Raw genomic sequence first — 21,333 nt, 5'->3', positions numbered from 1 at the left:
ACTCCCACTAGGGGAAGAAAGAGGAGAGAACAGGAGCCTGCCAACCTCGACAGATGGTGTGTAGGCTGTTCTGGAGATGGGAAGAGAGAGATTTTTGCTGGCTGACAAAGAACAAGGGAAAAAGATTGGAGAGAAGTGTGACATAAGCAGAAAGAGCTAAACTTGAATTTGAAATACATGTGGTAGAGAAGATTGAGGGATAGAGACTGATCTAGGAGACAGATGGGTAAATAGACTTAAAAGGACATTATTTTAAATGCCACATAACTCCAGTCTAGTGAGAAAAAGTGAGTGAGGAGATACAATCAGAAATGAGAGAAGTAAACTCCTCTCCATGGTGTTTCTGTAGTCTTTCAATGGATGGATTCAAAAGACCTGTGACTTGTTCCCCCACCTGCCAAGCAGTTAAAGATCCATATTCATGTCCAAAGGAAACTTTCCCTAGTCATTCTAGCTTGGAGTCAGCCTCACAGAGGAGAAGATGGGAACTTTCTGAGGAAGCTTAGAATTGTATCAGTCCTATTCATTGTCAGCTGAGTTCCAGAAAGGGGACATTAAAATGGAATGGAATTTCTGTTCAGTTGAAACTTATGGGTAAACCACCTGTTACCAAGCTTCAAGGAACCCTCCCGAATCTTGGCTGAGGGAACACTGATGGTGAGTGCTCAGTGTCCCACATACTCTTTTTGTTTTCTCTCACAAGCCTGGCTTAAGTTATTTATGCACATGACTTAACATTAAGATGGTTTATTCATGAGATTGCCTTAGGAGACAGGAGACAGACAACCTGCTTTTGTGAGGGTCTCTCTGGAGATTGGCAGTTACACAATGTATTGTTACTCCGTCAGGCTCTATGAGGACAAAACATCACAATGTAGAGGCCTCTGTTGAAAATAATGATCTGTGCTGTGTAGGTCCCAATTTGAGAAGCATTTATATTGATAAAGTTACTTGAAGAAAACAAGTCCAGATTCTTCAGCACCAGACAGGGCAGGTCTGTGTTAAGGAGGAGAGATCAGTGTCTTTGTCTGTTGGATCTTCAACAAGCCTGCAGGTAATTTACCATCCAGAAGGTAATTTACCATTGTTGGCTATGGTTCTTCTCTGGAAGACATCAGGAGCAACCAAATGAATCATTCTGCCATCTCTCAATACCATTCACTGTGGACAGGTGCTTGACCAGAGGCGGAGCAGTCTTGGATCCTGTTCTGGGAGGTGTGGTTACTAAAGAACATGATTACCAAATGGACCTTGTGAGAGAACTCCATGGCAGAAAATCTTGCTGACTACATCATAAGAAAATTACTTTTTTCAGGTACCTTTGTTTCAGCTTCCTTAATAGCAGCCTTTGGTCATTTGTTTGGATTTGTGGAATCAAATCTAACTGGGGCCTATTGCTTTCAATTAAGGTCACATAATGTATAACTGCAATTCTTAATTTGCATTAAGACTCTTAAAACGTTTTGTCCCAGCTAGGACTGCACTAAAGACATCAGTTGTGTCTGTCCTGTGTCCTGTGTCCGCCTTTTTCACCTCCCCCAAATTCTTCCGAGCTACAGATTTCCCTATAATTAATTGGTGCTGTGTCCTGAGTTAGCTTAATTGAAAGCATCACATTAATAAAACTTAGAAGAGGACGTCTTATAAAGGTACGTGTAAAGAGGGTGAGTTTTATTGCAAACGTATACACTGCAGTTTCTGCTTTTACAAAAAAGAACTCTCAGCAAAGATAGGTGTGAGTTTATTTTCCATAAACAATTACTGAGTTCTTAACCTATAGAGCTCTGGGATTAAGCATAAATGTAAACTATGGTACATTCTCTAAGCTCTTAGGGAGCCTACCATGGGATAAAGCATGCATAGCGTGGAAGTTAAGAGGTGATATAACAGTTAAATAGGTTTCAGTGCACCTGGGTGGCTCCGTCAGTTGAGCATCTGACTCTTGATTTCGGCTCAGGTCATGATCTCATGGTTCATGAGTTCGAGCCCCCTGTTGGGCTCTGTGCTGACATAGCACAGAGCCTGCTTGGGATTCTCTCCCCCTCTCTCTGTTCCTGCCCCATTCGTGCTCTCTCAATCTCTCTCAAACATAAATAAATAAATAAATATTTTCAAAAAAGAGTTAAATAGGTCTCAAGGAGCTATTAAACAAAATATATTAATTTCCCACTGTGGGGAAAATTCTCCCGATAACCACATAACCACTTTCCCACCTTCTTGTGGACTTTGCGCAAATGTTACCTTGTCATTGGGTCTTGCCCTAACTATCCCATGTAATTGTGCAACCCTCCTCGACTGTTCCAATCTCCCCTGCTCTATTTTTTTTTTCTCATAGCACTTACTATCTTCTAGCAAAAAATACCACTCACTTATTCATAATGACTCTTGCTTATTTCGTCTCCTCCCACAAAAATATAAGCTCCATAAGGGCTGGGATATTATTTTCTGTCTATTTTGTTCACTGCTCTATCTCTGGCTCCTAGAAAATGCCTGGCGCCTTGGAGAAGCTCAATAAATATTCGTTGCTCTTGTTATATGAGCTTGGAATTGAAAGATAGGATGAATACGAACCTCAAGAAGGTACAGTAGCTGCTGTAAGGAACTCACAAAATGATACTAACAACAAAGATAAAAAATAATACAGCCACAAAGATAGTTATTCATCGAGCAATTTTTATGGGACTGTCGCTGTGCTAAGTTCATTATTCCACTATTTCATTTATTTTTCAACAATAATCCTTTTAGACAGATATTATCTCCATTGTATTGGTAAGAAAACAAAGGCTCAGAAAATGTAAATCATTGGTCCCAGATAACGCAGCAAGAAAGTGTTTGTGTGGAATTTCTGTTCAAGTCTCTCCCTCTCCCTCCCTCCCTCTCTCTCTCTCCAAATTCATGATTTATCTTATTCTTTTAATTATGGAACTTTCCCAAACGTATACGAAAGTGGAAAGAATCATGTTATGAACCCCTCTGTACCCCCACAGCCACTCAGCTTCAACCAATAATGATAAATCTGCAGCCAGCCTTCCCAGAGTTTGTGATCTTAAGCACTTGCTATATGATCAAATAAAAGGAATAGAATTTGTATTCCTCTGAGAAGAGTGGGGCTCTCCACATGGGAGTGCTTAGAAAAGCCCTCACAAGGTCTGCTTTAGTTAAACTAACCCCCACACTCCTCGTCCTCCTCCTCCTCCTGCTCCTCACGGTTGATTACCCAGGCTTCACGTGAAGCCCGCAGGATTGAAATGCTCAGTCCCTGCTCTGGTCCTGATCCTGTGCTCGGCATGTCTGAGACCTGATCCAAAGGAAAATTATTTTGAGAAGACTTATTTTGGTGAGTGTATGTGCTCAGTTTGGGAGGGAGGGATTTTCCACTAAGCTCATTAACTGCCAAGGGGCTTCAGCATCCATAGGAATAAGTTCAGAAGGAGAGACCTTGGAAGACCAGCTCTTTTGATGGGCTCCTGGGGCTGGTGCCTGATGGCAGGTCAGCAGCCTGGATGCACAAAAAGCCTGGGTGGCTCAGTCGGTTGAGTATGTGACTCTTGATAACAAACCTGCCTAAATTTCAGCTTCCTGATCTTAAAGGGGGCAACTGAATAGTCTACAATTTGTAGAATGTCTAAAAGGATGCTTGGCAAGTGTTAGTTCTTTGGAAATCGGGTTGGGAAATTCTCCGCCGTTATCCTGTGACACTTCTCCAGCTTTCATTAATAAAGGAGAATCCAAGTTCCCTAGTGGGATATGTCTATAACTAGTATTATTCACATTTTTATAAAGAAGGAAATTAAAGTAACCAAAAACTCCTGGCTGGATTGTAAGTTCCAGTGACCCACATCCCACCTGCATTTTGGAAGAGATCCAGGATCTGGGAGCCAAGATGTTTCTTTCTCAATTCCCTCTCACTCCCCAGGACCATGACTTTGACCTCCTGTTATCTCCTCATTAACACCTTTGAAGGAACTGACAGGAAAGCTCTACTCGTCCTACATACGTACACATATATGTACTTACATACCGATTTATGCCTTGCCACAATGCAGGTCTCATTAGTCTCCCTCCTCTTTTTGAATTAAGACTAGGAAGCCGAGGGCCAAAGAGGTGAAGTAAATTGGAACTGTGTCACCCAGCCCAGCTTGCCCCTTCAGGGACTCCTTCAATGGTCAGGTACATGAAGGGGTTGAGACCAGGTTAGCCTGACAAGGACCAGGCGATTGCATTTCATATGAAGGTGTCAGCAGGATGGCCAGATCTTCAGCCCAGTCCGTTATTTGGTAGGCACAGGATTCTGCAGCTAATTGCTCTCCATGAATCATCCTTGTCAGGTTGTTTTGCTAAGCATATTTTGTGTTTAAGTACAGCAAAATCTTTCAGAGGTTCAAGCGGTCATTATAATAAATTCTCTGATGAATAAGGGGCAATGATCCCAGGCCCTCACGCAGGAAGAGAATCCTGAGGCACTGAGAGGTAGCTGGAGCTGTCATTCCTCCCTGGCAGAAATTCCCAGAACCTTCGATACTGCAGGAGAGGCTGTCTGATAGAGCAGATAACAGGACAGGCTCTTGAGGCTCACTGCCTGGGTTCAGATCCTAGTCAACTATTTTCAAACTCTGTGATCTTAAGCAAATAGTAGCCTCTCAGTGTCTCAGTTTCATCCTCAGTGAAATGGGGATGAAGTGTCTGACTCATAGGGTTATTTTGAGAAGTAAATAAGGTAATACATATTCAAAAATGCAGAACAGTACCTGGTGAATATTAAATGCTTAACCAATGATGGCTATCATAACCAACACTTCTCCGGACGATAAGATCTTCCCACGGTCAGTGGTTCCCCCACTAACATGGTGCCACACGAATGTTACGCATTCTCTCCTTGGGAAATCTGATAATAGTGGAGCCGGGCGGCTGTATCTCCCTTGTCCAGTAGATGCTGCCCATCCCCCCATGACAATGGTTTCCGTATGGAATTCGCCCAAACTGCATAGGTTTTTCACCATAAAGTTAAATGATTAAAAATGTCAAGGTCAAGACATATTGGAAATATTTGTCTAAATAAAGTGAAAGTGTATGTTTCTTTATCGCAAAACATTTCAGAACCTCTAGCCTGCTAAGTGAATTATAAACCTCCAATGGTATAGGAGAGGGCAGGTGGGAAGAAGAGAACCATGACCCCACCTCTTCCAAGCACAGACCTTATTTCCTTCATGACACCCATTAACTGCTTAAGGGACACTAATGTTCGGCCAAACTGAACTGGGTGACATTTTATTCGGTTTGCCTTAAAATGGTGTTTCTCAAAGGGTGGTCTTTAGATCATCTGCTTATTAAAACACAGTCTTCTGAATTTTATACAAGACCTATAGAATCAGACTCTCTGAAGGAGGAACTGAAGATTCTGCATTTTAACAAGCTCCCCAGGTGCACATTAAATTTTGAGAACCACCGCATTAAAGAAAACACTTTCCTGATTTTGGAATTCTATACATTTGAAATCCTGAATACAAAATTTTTCGCAACAGGAAGGATACTTGTTAACCTCCCAGAAGCCTGTATTTTATTTAATGAAAAGTGGATGCTGTGGGGGTAGATGGTGAGGTTGTTTAATTGAATAAACATTAAAAATTTTTCCCTGTGCTAGATAGAAGGCTCAGATCCTGGCTACAAAATGTTTACAGTCTACACCTAAGAAGAGAACCAGGGACACTGCTCAGTTTCTCAGCTGCAGTCACCTGAGTGGTCAAGTTCACGTGGGATACAGGGGGCTCATTCTGGGAATCAAAGTAGGGAGTAGAAGAATTAATTTCTCTTCTAAGTGATTCAGTCACCAATCAACCACCAAGATACTGTTTTGGGTTTTTTGTTTGTTTTGGTTTTGATATCCAGAAAGAAATGCAGTAAAAAACAGGACAAAGAAGTCAGATAAAGCAAAGGAGGAGCGTAGGAAGTAGGGGAGGGGAACCTAATAGCTAGATGAATTATGGGAAGAGGAAAAAAAAAACAACCCAACCCTGCTGACTCTGTTCAGTTTAAGGTGAGAAATAACAGGATTAGAATGTCAAATTGCTGAGAGTTGCAGACCTGAACCATAAACCTTCTCTAAGCTGTTCAGCTTTTTTTCCTCTGCAGTCACTAATTAAATATTGCCTTGAAATAAATAATAAAATGAAATAAAATAAAATAAAATAAAATAAAAACAAAAAGCCAAAGGCTTTTTTTGAGTCAAATAGAAAGCATGTCATTAGCCTGTGATGGAGATGGGTCCCTGGCTGACCTACACTAGGAGCCAAAAGTGGAGGAATCTACGGGAGGGACATCAAGCTAATAGAGAGCTTGTCTCCATCTTAAACTTTTCATGATCACTTTCTAGTTCACACGCAACTTCTGTAGTATCGTATTTTCATATGTAATCTCGTTGTCCTAAATGGTAGTAACGGGGAATATGTGGGCGTCCCCTTTTAGTGTGACCAGAGGATGCTAAAGGCTGCTATCAGGAGTCCGAAAAGCATCCGTGGGTCCAGCAGGAGAAATGACCAGGCAAATTTCACCAGATCAGGGTGGCTGAACAATTCAGTGTCCCTTGCACTATTCTCCCTGTTTTGTCCAGACAATATCTTTAAAAACTGTTCACCTTCTTGCACATACAGCTTGCTCTTCAGGTAGGTTCCTAAGTCTGTCTGCTCTTGCTCGCTTCATGAAAACACAGTGTGTGTTCCAAGCTTGGTGGTTGGTATCTTTATGATAAAATATCTGACTCTAGCACCTGAGGCCACAAGGAGTCCATTTGTCATTTCACTCTCCTCTCCTGTGTGGAACGGGTCTGCCACCAAATAGGGATTTAACCGACTAAAGCCCTAACAGAGATATCACCGGCCCTGTGTTCTTTGGTTGTTTGCCTGAGCAAAATCTATCATTACTCTATATGCATACGGCATGTGTCAACTGTTTTAAAATTAGCCAATTTTCCTAAGCATAAAAATGGATTTTTGTCATATCACATGAACCATATATCACAGAAACAAACCAGTTTTTGTTGTGCCTTTTTTTTTCTTTTCAAAATGCATTAAGTCTTTTTAAGTCACTGCCAAATCCATTTTGCTCACTGCATTTGTGAGATACATTTAAAGAAACCAAGCAGAGGCAAAAAAAAAAAAAAAAAAAAAAAAAAAAAAAAAAAAAGACCAAGACAAACCCAAAAACTCCATGCAGTGCTGTCACCTGGAAAGAAATCTAGTTCATTACCAAACTGACCACACCTAGGAGGCTGCACTGCTTCACCTGCTTTTAACTAATAAATAGGACCTTTGTATGCTGCCCTGCACTGAAAGTTTGGGATAGGGCAAAAATGGTAAAAACAAAAACAAGATGGTTAGGAAAAAGAGCTGTCATTTACTGAGTACTCTGCATGCACCGAACATTACAGGAAGTGCTAATTCTCCATCATTTCATTTCAGACTCAAAATAATCCTGTGACACGAGTTTTACTGCATCCATTTTACAGATGTGGGAACTGAGGCTTGTGTGGTTACCTTGGCACAGTGCATAGCTAACACATAGCAGAGCCTGCCAGACATGTGAACCCAAGTGAATCATCCCGGGGCCAGAATCTCTAGACGCCTAGATCATCTCACATGTGAGTGAAAGCCCATCAGACTCCCAGAGACGTAATACTGACATCGGGAGGCCGTGTATGGCAACTCCTGCATTCCAGACTTCTCCTAATGAAGGCTACATGGGAGTCATTGTGGATTCTGCCGCCTCGGGTTTCTCTCAGTCCCCACTTAGCTGTGGGAGAGGAGGCAGGAGAGACAGGGTCTCCTGTGTGTGCCCATCACCAGCACCAAGCCCTGCTTTTAAGGACTGTGGGTGAGAGCAGGCCTTCTTTGGGCATAATGCCCCCAACATCGCGAAGATTAGGAGTAATGCAGCATAGGTCCTGAACAGGCAGCTGTCTGTATGGCTCCCTCTGAGGGGCCTACAAATTCCTCTCAAAAGGGAAAAGACACAAGTCTCCTACTTGGGTTAAAATATGTGAATTTGTCTTCAGAAGTGCTCGAGTGTTAATTGAGAGGGCAGCACATTGCATCATTATTAGTCATTAATACTTCAGGACAAATTAGTTGATCAGGTTACTGAGAGGCGTGGAGGCCCTCAGGGAAAGACATCATTTGGATGGAGGCGGTGGGGAGTTGCCCGGAGGGCTGACGGGGCTGTTGCAGGGGCTAAGAAGCTGGCAGCAGCAGCCACTGGCATTGGAAGGGACAATGGGTGGGCGCAGGGAGGGGGAGGGTCGCCAGTACTGCTGCTACCACCCCCACCCCACCCCACACACAACCGCCCTCCGACCCGCCCTTGTCCCTTGGGAGATTACGGGCTTGCACTTCCACGCACGGGTCTTGGGAAAGGTACTAGCCGCGGCAGGCTCCCGGCAAGGCTCCCTGCCTGCACCTCTGCAACCGGGGGGCTTGTAATGCAGCCTTTTGCCTCTAGGGGTCTCCAGTGCCCCGAGGCTTCGGGAGGATGTTGCCCTTGCTCCGTTATCCCGCAGGGCTCAAATCCCAAAGGACAAAGATCGCGGAAAGGGAAAGAGGCCCGTGCAGGGAGCCCCCAGGACCCCATTCCCCGCCGGAAGGCTGCTCACCCATCTCCCCTGCTCCTGCTTGATGGCTTATTTATAGCACATGCTAAATGGCTGAACACCAGTGAGGGGGAGGCAGAAATTAACCGCCCCCGCATTCCTTACTGAGTGCCTAAGCATTTCCATACCTCTAAGGGTATTCCAAGGACTTCCTTCCACAACCCCACCCCACACTCTCCCAGTAAGCCCCATCTCCAGGCTACCAGACCTCAGCTGAGCAGGAATCCCCCACACTTCCTCAGCCCAGCAGCCTGGTGCCCAGGACACTCTCTGCCTCCTGATCACCAAGGTCTTGCCACTGAGACTGGATGGACCCTGATGGCCAGTCCCTCCCTGAGGTTAGGGATGAGGAGGGCAAGGGGCTGTGAGGGAGGACCTCGGCCTGGGTCCCAGGAGACCTCAGTGCACTAGAAAGCAGAGTCATTGGAGGTCAGAGGGTCCAGAGAGAGTTTTTCTTAAAATCTCACCACTGAGGAGTATTGGGAAAAGTAAAACACAAACAAAAGACCAAAAAACCAAACAACAACGACGACAAAACAAAACAAAACAAAACCAAAAAAACGTTGACAGAGAGAGGCAGTATCACTCCTGATCCATTCTTGCAGAGGCTTCAGGTTCGCGGCTATACTCTGGCTTTCTAATCCATCCTATGACTTGAGTTTGAAGCCCCACTCCACAACTCACTAGCTGTGAGATCTTGGATAATTGACTTAACCTCTCTGTACTTATTTTTTCTCATCTGCCAAATGGGAATAATATCTACTTTGTAGGGATTTGTTAAACTGAACTTACGGCCAGTGATACCGTGACTAGCACCGTGCCTGACTCAAAGCAGACATTTTATTTCTACGCGTCGAATTTCATGCACCTTCAATCCAGAACAAGAATGAACAACAGTCATTAGTCAATTCACAGGTGTTTGGGGGCTGGTGAGAGTTTCCTATTTTAAAATCAATTTCAATATGTCACCCATTATTTTACATGAATCGCCAAGTCTTGCTTTTTAAAGGAATTCTGTAGTGCAGTGGTTTGCAGCGTACCATGAACAGACTTTAGGTCCCAAGGATGTTCCTCAAGGACCACATGCAGATGAGAAAAGACAAGTGACAGGTGACAGGTGGGGGAGCTCCAGGTCCCCAGACCTGCTCCAATCAGGGAACTCTACTCTTATCTGCTTCATCTATTGGGGTTCTGGGTAAGGGTTTATTTGATTAGACTCGTCTCCTTCTTTAAAGGTTAAAAACCACTGCTAATATGTCCTTGCATAATTCAGGGAAAACTTTTCCTCCAAGCCTAGGGACTCGATTCATTTTATTTGTTTTAAAATTGCCTGCTCTTTTGAAAATGGAACGACACCTGTATTCAGAAACACAGGTACTTGAAATATTCAGCCCGCACATACAAAATACCCCCGATGTGTAAGGCATTGCACTTGAAACTTGACAGCATTTTTGAACGTGTAGTAACTCTTGGCTTGCCCCACAAATCCCCTAAGGGTTTAACAGTGCTTCCAGTCCACTCCTGACCGATTTAGCCCAGACCTTGGAACAGATACCCTTACCTTGACCACAAATGTGCCCTTTCCCCCGGACATGACCTAAGACCGTGATCACTTTGCAAAGCCCAATGTGGAAGAGCATGAGCTCTGGGACCTGACAGACCTGGGTTCAAAACTAGGCTCTGCCACTTCCAAGTGGTGTGACCTTGGATTAGCTCTTTAATCTCTCTGAACTTTAATGTCCTCATCTACAAACAGAAGAGAACAACTCTTCTCAGAGGGGTGTAGGATGATTAAATGAGACAATGCCTGGAAAGCACTTAGCATGCTGCCTGGCATATAGTACTATTGCCCGGAAGTTCCTGACTCACTGGCATCTAACAGCATATACTACCTGACTCCCACTGACCGCAGCTAAATGCCATCATTGCTCTCCACGAAAGTCAATGTCTGATGAGCTTTAATACTTCAGGACACGAACACAGTAGCTGCCATTTTTTGAGTGCCCATTGTGTAGCAGACACTTTGCTGATATTTTTCAATCCTCTTCAATCATCATGATACTTGTGCAGATAAGGGGTTACTGTCTCCACTGCACTAGATGGGGATACTGAAGCTCAGAGGGGTTATGAAATGTATCTGAGCTCAAACAGCTAGTGAGTGGCCAAGATTACACTGAAGCCCAAGTTTGCCTGACCCAGAAATCAGGGGCCTTTCCTCCCCACCTTGCTGACCCTTGGAGTTTTCCTGTGCAAAAGGTAGAGGGCATGGTGCAGGGGGCGAGAGCCCTGGGTCTCAATGGCAACTCCTCTGTTCTTTGTCCTCCTTATTTTTCAGTCTGTAAACAGGAATGATATTTACTTCATAAAGGCGGTAATAAAAATTAGGGACACCTGGGTGGCTCGGTCAGCTAAGCGTCTCTTGGTTTCTGCTCAGGTTTGTGAGTTCAAGCCCCGCATCAGGCTCTGCACTGTCAGTGAGGAGCCTGCTTGGGATTCTCTCTCTCTCCCTCTCTCTCTGCCCTTCCCCCACTCGCTCTCTCAAAATAAATAAATTTAAAAAATTAAATACAACAATATAAGTAAAAACAAGCCTGGTACAATGTTTGTCATAAAGTAGGCTTTGGATGTACATTAAATAGGTATGAACTTGTCCCACCAATTTTTTTTAGCCTTATTATGAGAAATATTCATAGAGAAGATATATATGTATATATATGTAGTGTGTTGTATATAAATATATATGTGTGTTTGTGTATATATGTGTGTATACATATACATGTGGATATACATAAAACACATATGAAAAACTGTAACACAAACTACCACCCAGGTGAGGAAACAGAGCACCCCCCACCCTGCACGCCCCTCCCTGATCCAATTCCCTTTTCTCCCGCCAGTCCAAGTCACTTCTCGTCTTGTTAAAAAATAATTTTCTTTTCCCCTTTTGCTCATGCCTCTGGGTTGTCTCCAGCCTTTTCGCTGTGCCTGTGCCTGTCACTTCACTAAGGTTCTGAGTGATACGTCATTCACAGGAGAGAAGTGAAATAAAGTGGTTCAGCAGAGCGGGGATGCGTGTGTGTGTGTGTGTGTGTCCCTGTACCTTCTACCTTTCTGGGGAGCAGCAAACCAGACGCCTTGTGAGATATGTTTTAAACCAAAAGAACAGAAGGGACAGGTGGACTGATGGCAGAGGTTTGGGGAACAGTTGGACAATTTGTCACTCCCCAAGACCACTCAGGACTGAGTGCCTACCACCAGCAGTGGACATCACAGCAGCTAGAGCCTGGATTACAAACAGCATACAACTTCTTTTCTCCTGATCCTTCCCTACCCTGGGATTTCTACCTTCCTCAATTGACAATCAGGTTTCAATTTAAATGTGTTCCCTCCTTGGGGCTCTGGGTGGCTCAGTTGGTTGAACATCCGACTTCGGCTCAGTTCATGATCTCGTGGTTTGTGAGTTCGAGCCCCATGTCGGGCTCTGTGCTGACAGCTCGGAGCCTGCTTGGGATTCTGTGTCCCCCTCTCTGTCTGCCCCTCCCCCACTCATGCTCTGTCTCCCTCTCTCTCTCTCTCAAAAATAAACATTAAAAAAATAATAAAAAATGTTCCCTCCTTGAAGAGACCCTCCCTGACCACCACCTCACTCACTCTTATAATACTCCATTTTAATAATCTTCATTACCAACACATGAAATGATCTCATTTATTTGTTTATATGTCTATTTTTTCTGGATACCACAGTAAGAAACAATATAGGTTCAGAATCGAAACTGGGTTAGAACACGAAATACCCCCTTTACTAACTGTGTGACCTTGGACGAAATGTTTAACCTCGCTGGGCCTCCAAGTCATCATCTATGAAATGGGAATGTAGGACTTATCATAATGAGAATTATAGGATCCTTAGGTGAAGTAAACGAGTTAATGTATGTCAAGCTTTCGGCAATGCCTGACACATAAGTGCTATTCAACTGTTAGCTATTATCAGCAATCTTAATAATAATCATTATTACGATTCTTACCCTATCTTCCCCCTGGAAGGTGAGCAACTTGCTGGCAGAGATTTTGTCTGTTGTTCTCTGTGGAATCCCCAGTGCCTAAGAAGAATACGTGGCACATATACCTAATAATATACTAAATAAATATTTTCTGAGAAATACGTCTTTGAAAGCCAATCCCAACCGTACCGTTAAGTGCAGGAGATGGCCACATAAACAACTCATGATAGTGCGATGGGTACAGCACAAAAAGACAGTTTGAGTGAAATGTGTACAAGTACAGAAGAGGAGGGAATTCATTCTTTCTCAGAATCTCATGGAGGTGTTCACAGAAGAGATCATCTTGACAGAGTCTTGAAGGTCTGAAACCCTGGAGAAGCAGGACAGGTCAGGGGATGGTCCTGCAGGAGAACCACAGCTACACCTAATGGTCCTGTCGGTCATTTCCGGCAGCTGGAGTGCTAAGCGGGGCGTGGACAGAGGCATGGGGAGACTGCTAGGCCGGCTTGTGAAGTATCTCCTGTTTGTCATGTGAAGACATTAGGGTCTTACCCTGACTGCAGTGGAGGATTACAATTAGGGAGAAGCGTACTCAAGTTTACCATCTTGAAAGTTTGCCCTAGCTGCAGGGAGGAGACTGGACTGGTTAGGCTTTAAGAGATGAAACAGGGAGACAGAGCATTGGGAAACTCCAAATGAGAAGGAATGAGAGCCTGACAAAAGAGTGGGGTGGGGGGGTGAGGGTGGAGGGAAGGGTGGCTTTGAGAAACCAGTAGGAGGTAGACCTTGTCAGGCCTCTGGGATTGATTGGATGTGGGTGGCTTTGTGAGAGGAAGTGGAACCCAGGACAACCTGTATTTCTTAATTGTGCCTCTGGGGGTTTGGGTGAGCCTTTAGCCAAAGCAGGGAATTCAGAGAGGGGACTCATTTTATGTGTGAAATTTGTACATAGTGAGTTCACCTTTGGACATTTTAATCTTGGCAATATCAAAGCGAAGACCTTTGGTAGGAAAGGAGGTTGACATGTGTTGAGCATCAACCATGTTCCTGGAACTGTGTTTGGAACCTTATGTAATTTGTCCTGTCTAACATTTAGAACAACACTTTGAGAGATGCAGCATTATTCCTTTTTATTTTCTAGATGATGAAACGGAGGCTCGGAGAGGTAATAAGCCCTACTTTACACGGTTAACCATGAAGAACAGTTAGTAGACCAGTTTGACTAAGCAAGACTGAATGAACGCATACAAGAGAAGGATTAGAAAATAAATTAACAAAGGTAGTTTGGGGACAGATCATGGAAAACTTTGAAAGGAAAATCAGAGAATCGGGTGAGAGAAAGCTTGGAAAACACTTTGTAAACTATAAAATGCTGAGCAATTTGTGGAGTTCGAGTTGTCGCCAAACCACACTGCAATTAAAAATAATAAAACAATAACAACGAAGGGCGCCCGGGTGGCTCAGTCGGTTGAGAATCCGACTTCAGCTCGGGTCATGATCTCACAGTTCGTGGGTTCAAGCCCCGTGTCGGGCTCTGTGCTGACAGCTTGGAGCCTGGAGCCTGCTTGGGATTCTGTGTCTCCCTCTCTCTCTGTCCCTCTCCCACTCGTGCTGTCTCTCAAAAATAAAAAAAAAAATGTTAAAAAAGAACAATGATAACAATGAGTGAATTATAACGTTTAAATCTGTAATTATTAAACAAAATTCAATCATGATGCCTTCCCCCTCAGTCTTCTTACTGATAGGTCCACAAAAGAATACTGAACACATAGCAGTGACCCTTCTCTCTCCCTACCACACGAGCAACATATCTGGTTTGAAGGAAAATTCTCCCAAGGAAAGATGATAACGTGGTAGAGATGAGAAGAAAGACGGAGATATGAAAAGCAAACACGCCTAGCTGGTCCCAGCTGCTGTGTCCTCACACTTTGGGGTGAAACCCTCAAGATAATCTCCGTGGTTATTTCCACTGTCAGGCTGAAACTCAAAAACATTAGGATAAAATGACCAGGTCTGTCATCTGTGAGTTGTTTGAATGTCAAATGAGGGCTGCAGTGCTCTGTAAATGCTTTGGGTGGGCTGAATCATAGTCGATGAGGTGCCCCTCAAATGTAAATCAAAGGAAGCCGCGTGTGTCCTCCTCGACTCTCGATTTCAGAAATACACACCCTGAGGCCCCCTGGGCTGCTTGGCATCGCTCCCTCCACGTTCTTTCTCTTCATGTCTCTGGCTCCTCTTATCTCACGCCTCTGTCCTTTGTCTACATTACCTGACACTACTCTACAGCCCCTGGCCCAGCACCATCCAAAAGAAATGTGATGTGAGCCACGTACACAATCTCAACTCTTCTCGTAGCCACATGAAGAAGCACAAAGAATGGGGGTGAACCTAATCTCAATAAATTTTACTTAACCCCAGCTATCTAGAAGATTATCATCTTAGCAGGTAATCAATATTAAAAATTAGTGATGAGACACTTTGCATTCTTTCTTTCAAACCGTGTTTTCAAAATTCAGTATGCACTTTATACTCACAGCACGCATTTCAGGTGCTCGAGAGCCACATGTGGCCCGTGGCTACTGTATGAGGAGCACAGTGCAGATTAGAACTCAGTCTTGTGAGGTGTGAAATTGCCCATTCCCTTGCTCAACCCTGCATTCCAGACATATCTGCATTCCACATGGGTTCCAGGAAAAGGGATGATAGAACTGGGTGTTGAAGACTCCATGCTGTAATGACGTTACTCAAGTTTATCTCCGTCTGCGTGGCAGAGTAAAGATCTCAAAAGAGATCAACCAGCATTCTCATTGGCCAGATGATCCCTACCCACCGCAGCCCCCAGTCCGAAGCATAGGTGAGTGGCCTCTCTTCACTTCCAAAGAGAAAAGCCTTTAACCCCACAACCATTCCCCACACACCCATGGGCCTGGACCTCTGCCTTGGCCCCCGACATGGCATGGATACTTCTTGAACAGAAAAAAAGGCATCAGACCCACTGTCCAGCTGCCTGATCACTGAACACAGAAAACAAAGGCGACAGGGAGGCCTAAGGGAAGATTTTAAACAGAAAGTAAACATCCTTTAGGACTGTCCTCAGACAGCCCCTTTGGGGCTAAGGGATCCCACAAACTAAGTTCTGGGGATTTTCCTCTTGACCTGAGGGCAATTATGGTGTGACTTTAGGTAGGTCATTCTACTCTCAGTGCCTGTTAGGAACTGCCTCCATCTTGGAATGGGGCCACCCAAGCAACAAGTGACATGCAGGGTGAATAGATGTCTCAAGCCAAGTGCAGACCAATGAATAGTGTGGTTGTTCTCTCACAGAACCTATGGTTTGCCTTGACCTTTACTCTAGGAGACAAGGCTCGCTGCTGGAGCAAACTGTGTGGCTGACTGGTCACAGCCATCTCCTGGCAGTCTGCAGCCCATGGCCCTTCCTTGAAGCTGCCCAGGCTGGCAGCCTGCCTGGTTCCCTCTCCTGCTCGGCTGAGCAGCACAGCACCCGGTACAGCTGCGGGCGGTTCTGTGCCCCACCCTCCTGCTTTCTGTGGCCTCCTCCTTTGTGACGGCTACAGCATATGTTTTATTAAAAGGGAAAGAGGAGGGAAGGCAAGAGGTTATGCACATGGGTGTGCTCAAGAATCTTAAGATTGAAAATCTTCTGCTCAATGCTAAATGCCTAAGGGCTTTGGCATTTTGCCAGTTTCAACTAAACCCCAATAGGGACATCTGGGTGGGGAAATCGGAAATGGAGGAAAATCGAGACTCTCTCTTAGGAGATTCTGTTTCTAAACCACGAGGAGATTTCTCTGTTTTCTTGAAATTTGCCTGATTCTTCCCCAATATCTTCAACCGAAAATTTTGATACAATGTTGATAAGGTCCCTGACCTTGAGCATTATTTTTCTCATCATGTATGATTAGACTTGAGGGTGGTTGGAAGGCTAGGTAATTTTCAACGCCTAATGAGGTATCCAATGTCTGAGAGTAGCTTCCTCTAGGCCAATAGATGCTTTAAGTAATTAACTCAGGTGTATGGTATTTCCAGGATCCAAGGGAGAAATGACCCAGGGTAAACCCCAAGGAAACGTGCAAGCCTCGAAATTTCCAGCATTCTAACTATGCCTCAGTTGGCATCTCTGTTAGCTGGAATCCTTTCTCCATTTCTTCCTCTCCAAGCAAATCCCACCCCGTCCCCCATGGCACAACTCAGATTCTCCTTCCTCGGAATACTGATAGCTCTCGTTATCTGTACAAATCAATCATGGATTAATTAGGTCAGCCTCATGAATCTCTTGTATTGAACTGCTGTTGAGAATGTATATTGTCGTTAATCTTTTTCCCAGATGTAGCCTCTTTTCCTAACTAGACTGTAAGATCACTGAGGGCCAAGGCAAGGTCTTCTAAGACTTTTATCCCTCGCAGCGCTTAGGTCAGGGCTGGAGGCAAAGCCCTACGTCACTGCCACTTCCTATTCCTGTGAAGCACAGAGCAATCGAATGAAATCTCAGTTACCGAGATGAAACCATTCCTTAGGAGAAGTCGGGGGAGTCTGGGGTTGGTCCAGGAGGGCTGAGCCCCAGACCCCATTCCATGGGACCCCAAGTAAAGCAGTTCATCCTTCCAAGGTTCTCGGCCCTTGCTTTTCCAAGAAGGAAAGCTCCACTTCTTAGGGTCATCAAAGATAAGTGAGACAATCAGCTGTGCGAGGCTTAATTAGATGAGCTCCCTGAAATGCTCTTGGCCCATTGGAAAAGGATGCCACTGTAAAACGGATACAAGCTCTTCTTATTTAAGAGAAAGAGTTGAATCGCCAAAAATACACTGCACAGTGGGGAAAACAAAACACTAACCAGGAAACCTCGACACTAAGCATCCCCGTCAGCAGAAAGTGCCCACGCAGCTGTCTCAAGTCCCTCCAGATTACCTCTTGTTTGTGAGCTAGGGAGGGATTCTGGAGCACCGTCTCAGAAGGGATCTCTTATGTGGTGCTCCCCGGTGGCCAGCCTGTGCCTTGGGAAAGGCGATCAGAAGGAGTTGATGACGCAGGGATGTTCTGTGCCCTCTGGCCTTGCTCAGTAAACAACCTGTCAGTAGGGCCAGAAGGGAACGCCCAGAGGATGATCTGCCCCCATCCTTGAGCCTGGCCCAGTGCTGGTAGAGCACCCTCCCCAGTCCTTCCTTCCTTTCCTCCTTCCTGGTGCCCACACTGCAGTGTACATCACTCCATTCTGGGAGACAAAGCCAGCCCCATTTTTGGAGAGGAGGGAGAAGAAAGAGTCAAGGATGATTCTGTCTTCTCCATGGCTGCTGCCCAGCTGTGAAGCCCTTTAGATCCAGTCCCCACCGCCCCCCCGCCCCCAGCAGGGAAGACCGGGGTCTGACATCTGCTTCCTTTCCCTCAAACATTTCATAGCATCTATGTTCTGCGCCTACCAGATCTCATCCCTCCTGAAAGAAGCAAAGCATGCATCCTTCCCCAGAGTGAGCAGCAGCTATGATATTGCTAAGATTTCAGGATCACTGTGGCAGCCTTGCTTGGTCATGTCTCCAGTGCTGCAAAACAACTTATTGGGAGTGAGAGGGAACTCCGGAGGGTCCTGCTTCAAACGAATAACATACACACAACTGTGTGAAATCAAGAGGGAAAACACACCAACTCCAGCATCACTCTGCTGTTGCCTGATGTCAGCAGACTGCCCCCCAGGGGATTCTGTAAAATACTTTAGCTGCTCGGTTAATACTGGCATTATATGCATCCTAGAGAACATGGTCAGAAAGAGTGTCCCCTCCACACGCACATGTGTGGAGAAGGACAGAGGCAGAAATGCTTGACTTATGATAAAGCTTTTATCCTCCTTGATTGGTCTACGCGGACATATCATTATTCCTGCTGAATAAGGCCCAGATTATCCAGCCATACACATAGCCTGTTACAATTGCTACCCTTTTAACAAAACATTTGTTCCTGCTCCGGGCACCCAGCTCCCAGGGCTAAGAAGAGCACACACACACAGGTCTTTACAGAGGGGTCTGTTCAATCATGTTACAGTGCATTAGCTTGATTATTAGTTAATATTTGGCTTAGGTCTATATACCCTGGATAAATATGTACCATGCAGAGGGACTGCTTGGTGAGGAGAAAAGTCCTCCGGGCCGGAACCACGGCTCCCAAGTTCACGCTCTTACTAGCAAGGAACACTCCAGGCATCTCTCCTAGGCAGAGCTGTGCACGCGTGGTTCTTTGGGCAGCAGCTTGCCTCCTGCATACGGCTGTGAGCACAGGCACACACATAAACACACGCACATACCATAGGCAGCACCAGACTGTGGACCCAGATGATCACAGAACCAGGGACAGGGATCGCTCTATAATCTCAGCCTACCCCTCCTTCCCAGCACAGCACCGCTCTCTCCCCGTATCTCCAGCGTGCTGCCAGGCTCCACTCAATCGATGGGGCTCTGCCACCACCCTGGGGAGACTATTTGCAACCCACAGGGTTGCACTCTTCAGAAATTTTTTCTTGGCTGCATGTGCCTGGGAGAAAGAAGCTGCTAACCGACATGCCACGGGCTCTAGGAGCATGTGAATCCTTCCAGCTCTAGGAGCATGTGAATATAGATGTACCATGCATCACACCCTCAGCAATTGGGGGCCCTTCCCAAACACAGCGAACAGCCTATACAGTTCAGCCCAGCAGCCGCTGAGCAGGCGAAAGTCCCCGTCATCTTCTGCAATTATCCAGCCCGATTGGATTTTCTGACGCTAATGGGAGTTGCGCTAACTTTGAGGACTTAAACCAAGCAAAAGCAATATAGGTCAGGCAGAGTGCCCAAGCCCTGTGACAGCCATGCAACACCAGGGAGGCAGTAACAGGGCGATCCCCTGCTAAACCCCAAAGTCCACTGCTCAGCTCCACAAGGCAGAAACTAAGAGGTGGGATCATTCCCTCTAACTGCCAGGCACCTGGGCAAGAGGGTGGTAGGAGGGCGAAATGATCCATTTACCAAGGGACACACGGAAGGACAACGAAAAGGGAAGAGAGAAATATTACCAAAACCCTGCACTGTTACCTTGAATCCTTGCAAGAGCCCTCCTTGCTGTATCAGCTGCTCCCCAAACCTCCACCGACTGGGAGGAGACTCCTAAAAGATTCCAGGGTTTTGTGCAACATCTCCAGTGGCAGCTTTCCAAAGTTTTTACTTCATGATTTCTTGTGGCTCTTTCTCATTTGGGGAAACGCGAATGCCTCCCCCTCAGCGTTTGAGAGGGAGCGGATGTCTCTTTTCAAATAATTCTCTTGCTCCCCGCTTTGCTGCTGCCGCCGCCGCCGTTAGACCACTTGCCTGCTGCCTTCCTGCTGAGCAGCGAGGGTCCCTGTCGCCCAAAGCATGTCTGAAGTGGGGCTTCAGCGCCAGGCCGGGGCGCACGCGGGTGGAAGAGGGAAGGAAAGTGCAAAACCCAGCTGGGGGAGTCCCCTGTCCCTCCACGGAAGAGAAACCCAAGATCTTGCTTTCCTTCCAACTCTAAAGAGACTCACCCGCCCGCTCCTTCTCCCGAAATCACTGCCTTGCACCTGCGCGAAGACAGTTCCTCCGGCTCCACTGCTCTGCCGGCCGCCTGCAGACCTGCCCCTGCGCTCGCGCGGTAAGGCAGGTGCACGTCCCTGGGCAAGTGTTAACGGGAGCCTCCGAGCTCAGCGGAGGCGCTGCCGGAGCAGCCGCGAGCAGCTTCCGAGGCAGGTGGATTCCATCCCAGGGCTGCAGCCCAGGCGCGTCCCTGCTCCGACTCCGCGCTCCGTACCTAAGCAGTGTCACCTGCAGACTCAGACACCAGATGAGTGTCTTAAGATAACAATGCTGCCCTACCAGCCCCTCTCTTTCTTTCTTATGCACGTAGGTTGGCGGCCAATGAGACACAGCGCCACACTCCCCACAGGTGCCCATTGGCTGGGCGGCTGGGCAGGGGGCGGGCTCGGAGTCTCACCGGCTGTCTCCTTTGGTTAGCTGGCAGGCTGGGGTACCAGCTCTGTTAACCCTCCCGGCTTTGCAGCAGGGACTTTTTGGTGTGGGTTACGAAGCCTTGGATAAATTCTCGGCTGGCTGGGGAGTTGGAGGGTGTAAGAAGGCCGCGGAACAGGAAGAAGCTGGGAGCTAATTACATTTTCTTCTAATCTTCCTGAGTTACAATAATCATTTGTCCCAGACCATTTTGTTTGCTCGCTTAACTAGAACTCCTAGAGATAGGGACCCATTTGAGCCATTTTCCTTCTAATTTGAGGTTTTATTCAGTTGTTTTGTGCATTTTAGCCTCTTGGTCCTGAATTGCTTAATTAGAAATGAGCCCCCAAGTGAGAAATACTTATCTTACAGTGCGCGCGCGCACAGGCGCGCGCGCACACACACACACACACACACACACACACACACACACACACACACACACCCAGAGATGTGAGAGAGAGAGAGGGAGGGAAAAAGAGCAGGAACTCAGTAAGAAGAGTAGAGAGAGACTCTGAACAGCTAAATCAAGAAACGTTCTGTCCCCAAAACCAGGATTGTGAAGACAAAGGCAAAGAGGAGAACTTCAGGTTTCTGGGAAGAGATTAAAGGGGAAAAATGTCCTGCTTCCAAAAAAAGAGAATTGTTTTGCCTTTGGTGCTCTCCTTCTGTGTGTCTCTTTTTGCTTCAGTGT

General features: G+C 45.9%; 1 protein-coding gene and 1 long non-coding RNA gene across 4 annotated transcripts in view; one reads left to right on the top strand and one right to left on the bottom strand.

Annotated features, from left to right (window-relative positions):
- Window positions 1–20,456, bottom strand: part of BRINP2 (BMP/retinoic acid inducible neural specific 2) — a 120,522-nt gene extending 100,066 nt beyond the window's left edge. For both annotated transcript variants that reach the window (XM_042976370.1, XM_042976371.1), the window contains exon 1: window positions 19,713–20,456. The gene's annotated coding sequence lies outside the window, so the exon portion shown is untranslated. The remainder of the gene's footprint in view (window positions 1–19,712) is intronic.
- Window positions 555–8,046, top strand: LOC122235889. Of its 2 annotated transcripts, XR_006214003.1 has the most exons (4): window positions 555–657; window positions 915–1,054; window positions 1,172–1,315; window positions 7,455–8,046. It is a non-coding gene; the product is annotated as an uncharacterized LOC122235889 (long non-coding RNA). The 2 variants fall into 2 exon arrangements; XR_006214004.1 differs by lacking the exon at window positions 915–1,054.
- Window positions 20,457–21,333: the final 877 nt, after the last annotated feature.

Source organism: Panthera tigris, chromosome F3 (assembly GCF_018350195.1).
Source record: "Panthera tigris isolate Pti1 chromosome F3, P.tigris_Pti1_mat1.1, whole genome shotgun sequence".
NCBI lineage: Eukaryota > Metazoa > Chordata > Mammalia > Carnivora > Felidae > Panthera > Panthera tigris.
This window is presented reverse-complemented; position numbering and strand designations above follow the sequence as displayed.